The 12,218-nt window shown below is 49.2% G+C and overlaps 1 protein-coding gene across 1 annotated transcript in view; it reads right to left on the bottom strand.

The window, feature by feature from the left end:
- The window catches only part of LOC117354669 (oocyte zinc finger protein XlCOF6-like), a 28,144-nt gene that overhangs the window by 14,769 nt on the left and 1,157 nt on the right, over positions 1-12,218 (bottom strand). The window lies entirely within an intron of this gene.

Here is a 12,218-nt window from a genome sequence, read left to right as displayed (position 1 = left end):
CAGAAATCCCGCATGCCAGTACCTGGAAAGGCAGACAATCAGCGAATCAGCAAAGCACAGGGAGGGTTCCTGGAAAAAAGTGTGGATTTACAAGAAAGAATATTAGCAAAGGTAAGAACCTAATCTTTCATTCTTGTACAATTCCACTTTATTCTGGGACTAGTGGGACGTAACAGAACAGTCCCGGAGAATCAGGGTGGGACTGATGAGCCCACTGCCAAAACAGAGGAACCAAAAGCAGAATCCTGCTCGGCTGCCATATTGACTCTGTAAAACTAGGTGAAGGTATGCAAAGAGGACCAGGTAGCAGCCCTGCAAATCTCTGCCAAAGAGACTGCCGACAACTCTGCCCAAGAAGATGATACCTCTGGTAGAATGGGCCTGCACCACGAGGAGTGGGCTTCTTGCCTGCCACAACGTAAGCCACAGAAATGGCCATACAGATCCATCTGGAAATGGTGGCCTTAGAAGCTTGCCTGCCCTTGCGGGTAGGACCCACCAGAACAATAAGATGGTCAGAACGATGAAAATCATTTGTAACCTCCAGATATCGTAACAAGAGCTTGCGTACATCCAAGGACCGCAACACCCAATTCTGCTCCCTCAAGCCGAAGGAAACAAAAGCAAGAAGCCGTACTTTCGGAAGAAAAGAAGGAATAGTATGCAGCAGCACCACACCAGAATCCGTAATACGTAGAAAAGGATCTTGGCAGGAAAGAGCCTGAAGCTCTAAAATCTTGCAGGTGAAGGTAATGGCCACCAGAAAAACAGTCTTGATCTTAAAATCCATTAAAAAAGGCCTGCGCCAGTGGCTCATGTGGGCGAGCCAGAAAGCGGAGAATGAGGTTCAGATTCCAAGACGGACAGGGAAGTCGCAATGGACTCCGAAGCCCTGCGTGAGGTGAGAGGGATAAGGGAGCCAGAGCCTGATCCTATTGGAGCCGAACCAAGTCAGCATACCAATTGGGTGCAAACAAGGATCACAGGACCTCTGTGGACTGCAATCCTTCGCAACAGATGCCCTATCATGGGCCATGGGGGGGGGAAGACATACAAGAGACCTTCCTGCAGCCAGGGCTGAACCAGAGCATCCAGGCATTTGTACTGGCCTCGTAATGCCGACTGAAGAACTGATCGGCTTTCTTGTTGGCTGCAGTTGCCACGAAGTTGAAAATGGAGTGACCCCACAGGCCCACTATACAATCGAACGCCCTTTGAGATAGGGACCACTCTCCGGGGTTCAGAGTCTGACGACTGAGAAAATCTGCCTGAACATTGTCGAGTGGACACAAGGTGTCTCTCCACCCACAGGAAGAGAAGTTGAGCCTCCATGCTCAGTGAAGCACTACTGAAGCCCCCTGCTGGTTGATGTAAGCCACCGCCGTGGCATTGTCCGAGAAGACTTGGATAGCTCGATGACAGAGGTGACTTTCAAAGTGGAGAGCCAGTTGAATCACTCAAAGTTCCAGGCGATTGATCGACCACTTGTGCTCCGAGGGAGCACACTGGCCCTGAACAGAGATGGTCATACACACCTCTCCCTAGCCTTTGACTCGCATCCATCGACAGAATCACCCTGTCCGAAATCCAAAGGGAAAGACCCTTAGAGAGTGAGAGAGTTCGCAGCCACCAGTATTCCCTGACAAAACTGAAGACATTGATAAACATTGCCATGGTAGGCAAGACACTTGCCTTAACTACTCAAATTAGTCAAACATGTTTCCCTCTAGCTCCCAACGTCTACCAAAGGCATGGGGGCGGGGGTTGTTCGGGGAGCATCTGGCGTCAGGAGGGAGTAGGCATCCCTCTTGCCTTTTTTTTCCTGGTATGAAGGGGGAGGGGAGGGTTCAGGGGGGCTCCTGTGACAAACGGACGTCTTTCCCAAGGTTTGCCACAGGGAAATTATGGAAAGTATATAAACCCCAGTGCAGAAGGGCTGACCAGGTCAGTGCCCAGGACAATAAATTAGCTGACTACCTGGTGAGTGACAATGAAAAGGAAATAGAACAGGAAGGCTTAGACTTACCTGAAACAGTCCCAAAGCCAGGCAGGAAGAAGCTGCCTTGCTATTTTCCATTGCCTGTAAGGCAGAAAGCTCACAAGCAGTTTCCCCTCAGAGAAACGGCATGGGCTGAGGAAGGAATTCCCTTCCCCCATCCAAAGCCAAGGGGGAGTGGTTCTTCCCCTCAGCTTAAAGCCAGGCTCGTTAGAGAGCAGAGGGAGGAAGGAGGAGGAGCAGAACGCGGCTTGGCATTAGAGCAGAGGCAGGACGGGGCTGAGCAGTTCCTCAGCACTGACTGGGAAATGACTGAGGAACAGGCTGGTAATTTGGCCACTGAATTCCTTTCCCCAGAACCCATGATGTTGGAGGAAAGTGGGGCTATACAGGAAAGCTGGCCAGAGGAGATGGAGAGCTGAATATCCTGGAAAGGTCTGTGAACAGAGGTCTGGTTTAGGCTGTATTTTGCTGTTTGCTCTTTGAGTTAATGACTGTGGGAGTTACTAGGGAAATAATCCTGTATTGCAATTTCACATGCTGTTTTGCTGGAGTGTGAAAAGGATACAGTAATCTCCTCTGCAGGTTATGTGCACAGCTGAACCAAACGCCAGGCTGTAATGCTGGCTAGTTTAAAGCCCAGAATTTCCTGACTTCCACACTCCGTGAAAGTGCCCAGCTGTAAAGAAATTGCCATAGCAACTAACTAATTCAATTAGTCTGCCGGCCTCATAGGAAGAGTGAAATTAACCCTCTCAGGGAAAAGCCTGCTCGGGACTAGGGAGAAAGTCCAGCCCAGCTGGAGAGATTAAGAGCACTGTAGGACAGCACAGAATATTTCTCAATCATGAACAAGAATGTCTCTCCTGTAAAGCTACAGGAGAAAATTATTGGTGTTAACTGTTTCACTGCCTAGCCTCATGGCATATTAAGGACTGTATGTGTTTTACCAATCAAGTCCAGAGCTGCTTGCTTGGTGACCATGAGAGAAAGAAACTTTTCCTGTTGTTTTTGTATGATGTTCCTGCTACCAGGAAAACCTGGAGTGGCACAGTAATTCCACAGCCGGTGGCCAAATAAAAGCTTATGTTTTCACCAAGGCCATTCTGACAAAGTGTGATTTTTTCCAAAACCCTCGGAGAATAAGCTTAGTTGGGCATTTGCCAGCGACTACCAACTTGAAAGGTGACCCTAATTCTAAAGGGACCACGCCAGTAACAAGCTTCATGTCACTACCCGACGGCTCAAGGTGTTCTCAGAGAGCGTGGGTGTGACACTCCATTGGCAATTTTCTCTTGGAGGGGATTCCTTATGCCACGTTTGTGGGGAGTTACTGGGAAGGGCTCGTTGGGGGACTTTCTTGAAAAACACCAGGCAGACCTGTCTGTTTTTTCAAATAGCTAAAACCTCTGTTTGTTTTTGCATAGCCATTGGCACATCAATTGCTTGGCTACTTTAAATGGGGTTTTAGCTAATTTGCATTGCCAGATCAGTAAACAGGCGATCAAGCGGAAAAACACGTGGTAAAAGTGACGATCGCTGACTTTAGTGCATCTAGCACAAAGTCCTGGCAATTAAGACGGAAATAGCCCACTGGCTCCAGAATAAACTGAGAATGTACAAGAACGTGCTGCTATTCAAGAGTTTGGTCCTATGAGTCCCTAAAAGCAGCATCACAGCAAAATGCCGGCCGCTGTCAGTGGGACCATATTAAGAACATAAGCAGTGCCTTTGCTGGGTCAGACCAGAGGTCCATCATGCCCAGCAGTCCACTCGTGCGACAGTCCAGGACCTCTATAGTAATCCTCTATCCCCTTTTCCTTCAGGAAATTGTCTAATCCCTTCTTGAACCCCAATACCGTACTCTGTCCTATCACGCCCTCTGGGAGCACATTCCAGGTGTCCACCACCCTTTGGGTGAAGAAGAACTTCCTGGCATTGGTTCTGAATCTGTCCCCTCTTAATTTTTCTGAATGCCCTCTCGTTCTTGGAGTTTTTAAAAGTTTGAAAAATCTGTCCCTCTCCACTTTCTCTATGCCCTTCATGATCTTGTTAGTCTCTATCATGCCCCCTCTAAGTCTCAGCTTTTCCAGGGAAGAGCCCCAGTTTCTCCAATCTTTCAGTGTATGAAAGGTTTTCCATACCTTTTATCAAACATGTCGCTTTCTTCTGAACCCTCTCGAGTATCGCCATATCCTTCTTAAGGTATGGCGACCAATATTGGACACAGTACTCCAGAAGCGGGTGCACCATCGCTCGATACAACAGCAGGATAACTTCTTTCGTTCTGGTTGTAATACCTTTCTTGATTATACAGTGGTGCCTCGCATAACGGACGCCTCGCACAGCGAACGCTGCGCACAACGAACTTTATGTCTTGATTCGTACAACGAACTTCGTTTCACACAACGAAGTCGCCCGAGCTGCATCCTTCCGCGCAGGCACTGCGCTTAACTGCCCTCTCTCCGCCTGGCTCCCTCTTGCTCCCCCCGACACGATCGGGGCAAGAGGGAGCCCAAGCCCTCTTGCCCCCCCGACTCCCCGACACGATCGGGGCAAGAGGGAGCTCAAGCCCTCTTGCCCCCCCCCCGACTCCCCGACACGATCGGGGCAAGAGGGAGCCCAAGCCCTCTTGCCCCCCCGACTCCCCGACACGATCGGGCCAGGAGGGAGCCCAAGTCCTCCTGGCCACGGCGACCCCCTAACCCCACCCTGCACTACATTACGGGCAGGAGGGATCCCAGGCCCTCCTGCCCTCGACGCAAACCCCCCTTCCCCCCAACGACCGCCCCCCCCAAGAACCTCCGACCGCCCCCCAGCCGACCCGCGACCCCCCTGGCCGACCCCCACGACACCCCCAACCCCCTTCCCCGTACCTTTCTGTAGTTGGCCGGACAGACGGGAGCCAAACCCGCCTGTCCGGCAGGCAGCCAACGACGGAATGAGGCCGGATTGGCCCATCCGTCCCAAAGCTCCGCCTACTGGTGGGGCCTAAGGCGCCTGGGCCAATCAGAATAGGCCCGGGAGCCTTAGGTCCCTCCTGGGGGCGGGGCCTGAGGCACATGGGCCCAACCCGACCATGTGCCTCAGGCCCTGCCCCCAGGAGGGACCTAAGGCTCCCGGGCCTATTCTGATTGGCCCAGGCGCCTTAGGCCCCACCAGTAGGCGGAGCTTTGGGACGGATGGGCCAATCCGGCCTCATTCCGTCGTTGGCTGCCTGCCGGACAGGCGGGTTTGGCTCCCGTCTGTCCGGCCAACTACAGAAAGGTACGGGGAAGGGGGTTGGGGGTGTCGTGGGGGTCGGCCAGGGGGGTCGCGGGTCGGCTGGGGGGCGGTCGGAGGTTCTTGGGGGGGGGCGGTCGTTGGGGGGAGGGGGGGTTTGCGTCGAGGGCAGGAGGGCCTGGGATCCCTCCTGCCCGTAATGTAGTGCAGGGTGGGGTTAGGGGGTCACCGTGGCCAGGAGGACTTGGGCTCCCTCCTGGCCCGATATTGTCGGGGAGTTGGGGAATCGGCGGGGCAAGAGGGCTTGGGCTCCCTCTTGCCCCGATCGTGTCGGGGAGTCGGGGGGGGCAAGAGGGCTTGGGCTCCCTCTTGCCCCGATCGTGTCGGGGAGTCGGGGGGGCAAGAGGGCTTGGGCTCCCTCTTGCCCCGATCGTGTCGGGGATTCGGGGGGCAAGAGGGCTTGGGCTCCCTCTTGCCCCGATCGTGTCGGGGAGTCGGGGGGGGGGCAAGAGGGCTTGGGCTCCCTCTTGCCCCGATCGTGTCGGGGGGTCGGGGGGCAAGAGGGCTTGGGCTCCCTCTTGCCCCGATCGTGTCGGGGAGTCGGGGGGGCAAGAGGGCTTGAGCTCCCTCTTGCCCCGATCGTGTCGGGGGTGCCAGGGACCACACGGAGTCACCCACCGTACCACCCGATTCGGGTAAGCGCAGGTATCGGTGGGTGGCTTATTTGCGGGGGGGGGGGTGCCTTATTTTACATTTTTTTCTAAAAAGGGGGGGCTGTCTTATTTGATGGCCCTGCCTTATCATCGGGGAAACACGGTAGAAAAAAAAAAAAATGAACAGTTAAGTCCCAGTTTTTGCCGCTGAGATTCTGCCCTCTCTCACTGTAAAATTAGACTCTACTTAGTCTGTCTTTAAATTTAAAAAATGTGTGTTGTTTTAAAAAACAATTATGTTTTTAGATGTATCTAAATAAAAATAATAACCAAAAATTTATCTTTTTTATGTCATCTTAGCATATTTTATGCTGCAGAACGAATTATTTTTTTTTACATGTATTCTTATGGGAAAACGCGTTTCACATAACGAACGTTTCGCATAACAAACTTGCTCCTGGAACCAATTAAGTTCGTTGTGTGAGGCACCACTGTACCTAGCATTCTATTCGCCTTCTTAGAGGCTGCTGCGCACTGTGACGACGGCTTCATTGTCTTGTCCACTATAAGAACATAAGAAGTTGCCTCCGCTGGGTCAGACCAGAGGTCCATCGCGCCCAGCAGCCCGCTCCTGTGGCGGCCCATCAGGTCCATGACCTGTAAGGTGATTTTTGTCTGAAACCCTTCATTCCCTGTTCCCTTCTATCTGTTAACCTTCTTAGTCCTACCTCTATTACCCCCAAGTCCCTTTCTTGGGTACTTTCACCCAATAACAGCCCCTCCCATCGTATAGCTGTACTTTGGGTTTCTGTTTCCTACATGCAAGACTTTACATTTCTCTACATTGAACTTCATCTGCCATCTCGTCGCCCACTCACCTAGTTTGTTCAGGTCCCTTTGTAAATCTTTGCAGTCCTCTTTAGTCCTAGCCCAACTAAATAGTTTGGTGTCGTCTGCAAATTTTATTACGTCGCATTTTGTCCCTTTTTCTAGATCATTTATAAATACATTGAACAGCAGCGGTCCGAGCACCAACCCCTGCGGAACACCACTCATGACCCTTCTCCAGTCCGTGTAGTGGATCTTCACTCCTACCCTCTGATTCCTACCTGCCAACCAATTCTTGATCCATCTGTGTACGTCTCCTTCCACCCCATGGTTCTTCAGTTTCCGAAGTAGGCGTTCACGGGGTACCTTGTCAAAGGCATTTTGGAAATCTAAGTATACGATGTCTATAGGGTCCCCTTTGTCCATCCGTTTGTTAATTCCTTCAAAGAAGTGCAATAAGTTCGTTAGGCACGATCTTCCCTTGCAGAAGCCATGCTGGCTTGTTATCAGAAGTTTATTCCTTTCTAGCTCATCGATGCTGTCTTTAATCAGCACTTCCGCCATTTTCCCCGGAACCGAGGTCAGACTTACCAGTCTAGTTCCCCGGGTCACCTCTTGATCCCTTTTTAAAGATTGGCGTAACATTGGCTATCTTCCAATCCTCCGGGATCACGCCTGTTTAAAAGGATAGATTACAAATTTGCTTTAGTAATTCCGCTATTTCCTCCTTTAGTTCTTTCAGTACTCTAGGGTGGATTCCGTCCGGGCCCAGAGATTTGTCAGTTTTTAATCTTTCTATCTGCTTGTGTACGTCTTCAAGGCTTACCTCCATGGATGTTAATTTTTCTGCTTGGTCTCCTTTTAAGATTTGTTCAGGTTCCAGTATGTTGGATGTGTCCTCTATTGTAAATACTGACGAAAAGAACATGTTTAGTCTTTCCGCCACTCCTTTCCTATCTCCATCATCCAGCGGTCCCATCTCCTCCCTAGCCGGTTGCTTCCCTTTAACATATCTGAAGAACGGTTTGAAATTTCATGCTTCCCTGGTTAGCCTCTCTTCTGGATCAGTCAACTCCTGTGTTTTGCCTGTTGTGTCTTCCCAGCATTTTTCCCACTCAGTATCCTCAAGGGATACCTTCTTCCAAATCATTCTGAAAATGTTTTAAAGCTTTTATCACACCTTAAGCACAGCTAAGTTTGTTATTTTTACTTGCACCTGAGTTTGTTATGAATTTTAAGGAAGGTTTTTTTTTGTGCCATTTAAGTGACTGTGCTTTAAGTCAACTGATGATCCTAAGTCATTAACAGTGAGGCTCTGATGCTTTTTCTTTCCCACATTTTGTATTATCTTTTGAAGAAGTCAAGGCGTAAAGCAGAAAAAGAGTCTGTAGATCTTATATTTCAGATCTCCCAAAGCTGGGAGTAGACAGTGTTTTTTAGGCCCAGAGTAGGGTCATAGTTTAAGTTTGGTTGATTCTGTTTTAAGGCTTTGTTTGGTTTAGCTCCCAAACATATTAATTGAGCTTTTCTCTTTTGCAACCAACAGACATAAGAGAAACTCACATCTGAATTTTGTTTTTCCGCCTGTTAGAGGATGTAAACTTAAAAAACATCATCAAAATCTTTTTTCATATCAAGCAGCGTTATGGGGTAAGGATTTAGAACAATTGCTTTTGCTTACTGACACTTATGGGGAATTTAGGAGACATCGAAAAACATATCTGTTTTCGAAGTATTTAGACATCTAATTCGTAAAATTTTTATTATGCACTATTTTGATTATTTGAGTGTCTCTAATTATTGGCTTTTAACTTTTTCAGTTCTATTCAACTTCTTTTATTGGTTTTAATTTGTTTTTTTAAACTTAAAACAGTGTTCCCCTGTGAATTCGCGGTCCCAATCATTCGTGGTATTTTCCAGACCGCGAAGGGGAAGCAGGAGAGGGCAGCTGGTGTGCCAGCGCATGAAGGAAATTGCTCGCAGTCTGCTCCGACTGCCTCCTCCTGATTGGCGAGGCCCGACTTTAGTACAGGAAGACGCGGTTGCTGCAGACTGCGAGCGATTTCCTTCACGCGCTGGCGCTCCAGCTCCCCTCTCCTGCCTCCCCAGACGAAAAACCGTATTTGCGGTTTTTTGATATTTGCAGGGGGGTGTCTTGGAACGGAACCCCCGCGAATATCGCGGGAGAGTACAGTACTGTAAGCCACATAGAACTTTACGGCCTTGCGGTATATAAACTGATTATTATTATAATAGTCAGTAAGCCTGTTACATTAACGGGTGCTAGAATAGATGACCTTCAATGACATAAGTACATAAGTAGTCGCCTCCGCCGGGGCAGACCAGAGGTCCATCCAGCCCAGCGGTCCGCTCACGCGGCGGCCCATCAGGCATATTGCCTGGTCAGCGGTCCCTGACTAATTTTATTGCCTACCTCTACAGTTATCTCTAAACCTTCCACTGCTCTTATCTGTACCCCTCAATCCCTTTGTCTTCCAGGAACCTATCCAGGTCTTCCTTGACCACCTCAACTTCTTGGTAAAAAATGCTTCTTTAGTCTTCATATGCTGAGGAAAGTGAGATCGTACTTTCATCATTCTCACTTCGTCGTCCTTGTTCAATCCACCATCCTCTCTAGACTGGATTATTGCAACTCCATCTATTTAAGCCTAACTAAAAAAGCTCCATAGACTTCAGCTAATCCAGAATGCCGCGGCCAAGCTTATTTTCGCAAAAGGCAAGTTCAACCACGTCTCCCCACTCCTATCCGAACTTCACTGGCTCCCAGTTCATTCCAGAGTCCTCTTTAAATGTGCCTGTTTAGCCTTCAAGATCCTACATGGCATCCTCCCTCCCGTTATCCCACTCTTCTGGAACTCCTCTAACCCTAATTCCACTAGATCCTCCCAAAAACTGAAACTATCATTCCCCTCTTCAAAAGGTATAACCCGCGTAGGAAAACTAGGAACATCCCTCCCCTTTAGAACCACAGAACTCTGGAACAACCTCACATCCCTGCTCAGAATTTCAAGCTCCCTCCAATCCTTCCGCAAACACCTGAAAACTTGGCTCTTTTCAAAAATCTAACACTTCCCGCTCTTTGGTTCTTTATCTTCCTAGCTCCTTTCCTATAACCCTTCATTGTAGCTCCTTTTCAACCTAACCCTGTAAACGGTGCCGAGCTCTACGCTTGTGGAGATGGCGCGGTATACAAACCTAAGGTTTAGTTTAGTTTAGATGTCTGTCTTTGTTTCTGTCTCTCTCTCTCCTTGGCGCTGTATTTTTTCTTTGTCTCTCTCTCTTTGGCTGCTGGCCGGCTGCCTGTCTCTCTGGCCCCCTGTCTGTTGTCATCTTTCTGCCTGTCTCTCTGGCTCCCTGTCTGTTGTCATCTTTCTGTCTGTCTCTCTCTGGCCCCCCGAGCAAACCAAGATTGCTGCCAGCCCCCCCAGCACACCCCTCCCTCCAAAGAAGCCCCTTTTCCCTCTTCCCTCCACTTCCCTGTGCAGCAGTAGAAGCCGGACGCATCGCAGCACCTCGAAGGACACCCTCCTGCCATTGCTCTTGCCGCCACGCACCGCAAATCGAACACAGCCACGGAGTCAGGGATCACGCCGTTGTAAGTGCGCATGCGCGCTTAGGGTTTTATTATAGAGGATTTCTTTCAGGAAACTTCCCAGGGCTGAGGCTCAGCAGAGGGAGAAATTTGGGTGGATAGGAAATATAACATAGTAACATAGTAGATGATGGCAGATAAAGACCCGAATGGTCAATCCATTCTGCCCAACCTGATTCAATTTACATTTCTTCTTCTTAGCTATTTCTGGGCGAGAATCCAAAGCTTTACCCGGTACTATGCTTGGGTTCCAACTGCCGAAATCTCTGTTAAGACTTACTCCAGCCCATCTACACCCTCCAAGCCATTGAAGCCCTCCCCAGCCCATCCTCCACCAAACGGCCATACACAGACACAGACCGTGCAAGTCTGCCCAGTACTGACCTTAGTCAATATTTAATATTATTTTCTGATTCTAAATCTTCTGTATTCATCCCACGCTTCTTTGAACTCAGTCACAGTTTTACTCTCCACCACCTCTCTCGGGAGCGCATTCCAGGCATCCACCACCCTCTCCGTAAAGTAGAATTTCCTAACATTGCCCCTGAATCTACCACCCCTCAACCTCAAATTATGTCCTCTGGTTTTGCCATTTTCCTTTCTCTGGAAAAGATTTTGTTCTACGTTAATACCCTTCAAGTATTTGAATGTCTGAATCGTATGTTCCCTGTCCTTCCTTTCCTCTAGATCAGGGGTAGGGAACTCCGGTCCTCGAGAGCCGTATTCCAGTCGGGTTTTCAGGATTTCCCCAATGACTATGCATTGAAAGCAGCGCATGCACATAGATCTCATGCATATTCATTGGGGAAATCCTGAAAACACAACTGGATTCGGCCCTCAAGGAGGGACTTTGGGGACCTCTGATGTATAGGTTACGTCTCTTACATGTTCTATATCAGGGATCTCAAAGTCTCTCCTTGACGGTCGCAATCCTGTCGGGTTTTCAGGATTTCCCCCATGGATATGCATTGAAAGCAGCGCATGCACATAGATCTCATGCATATTCATTGGGGAAATCCTGAAAACACGACTGGATTCGGCCCTCACGGAGGGACTTTGGGGACCCCTGATGTATAGGTTACGTCTCTTACATGTTCTATATCAGGGATCTCAAAGTCTCTCCTTGACGGCCGCAATCCAGTCGTGTTTTCAGGATTTCCCCCATGAATATGCATTGAAAGCGGCGCATGCACATAGATCTCATGCATATTCATTGGGGAAATCCTGAAAACACGACTCGATTCGGCCCTCAAGGAGGGACTTTGGGGACCCCTGATGTATAGGTTACGTCTCTTACATGTTCTATATCAGGGATCTCAAAGTCTCTCCTTGACGGCCGCAATCCAGTCGGGTTTTCAGGATTTCCCCCATGAATATGCATTGAAAGCAGTGCATGCACATAGATCTCATGCATATTCATTGGCGAAATCCTGAAAACACGACTGGATTCGGCCCTCAAGGAGGGACTTTGGGGACCCTTGATGTATAGGTTACATCTCTTACATGTTCTATATCAGGGATCTCAAAGTCTCTCCTTGACGGCCGCAATCCAGTCGGGTTTTCAGGATTTGCCCCATGAATATGCATTGAAAGCAGCGCATGCACATAGATCTCATGCATATTCATTGGCGAAATCCTGAAAACACGACTGGATTCGGCCCTCAAGGAGGGACTTTGGGGACCCCTGATGTATAGGTTACATCTCTTACATGTTGTATATCAGGGATCTCAAAGTCTCTCCTTGACGGCCGCAATCCAGTCGGGTTTTCAGGATTTCCCCCATGAATATGCATTGAAAGCAGCGCATGCACATAGATCTCATGCATATTCATGGGGGAAATCCTGAAAACCCGACTGGATTCGGCCCTCAAGGAGGGACTTTGGGGACCCCTGATGTATAGGTTAC

Source organism: Geotrypetes seraphini, chromosome 2 (assembly GCF_902459505.1).
Source record: "Geotrypetes seraphini chromosome 2, aGeoSer1.1, whole genome shotgun sequence".
Taxonomy (NCBI): domain Eukaryota; kingdom Metazoa; phylum Chordata; class Amphibia; order Gymnophiona; family Dermophiidae; genus Geotrypetes; species Geotrypetes seraphini.
This window is presented reverse-complemented; position numbering and strand designations above follow the sequence as displayed.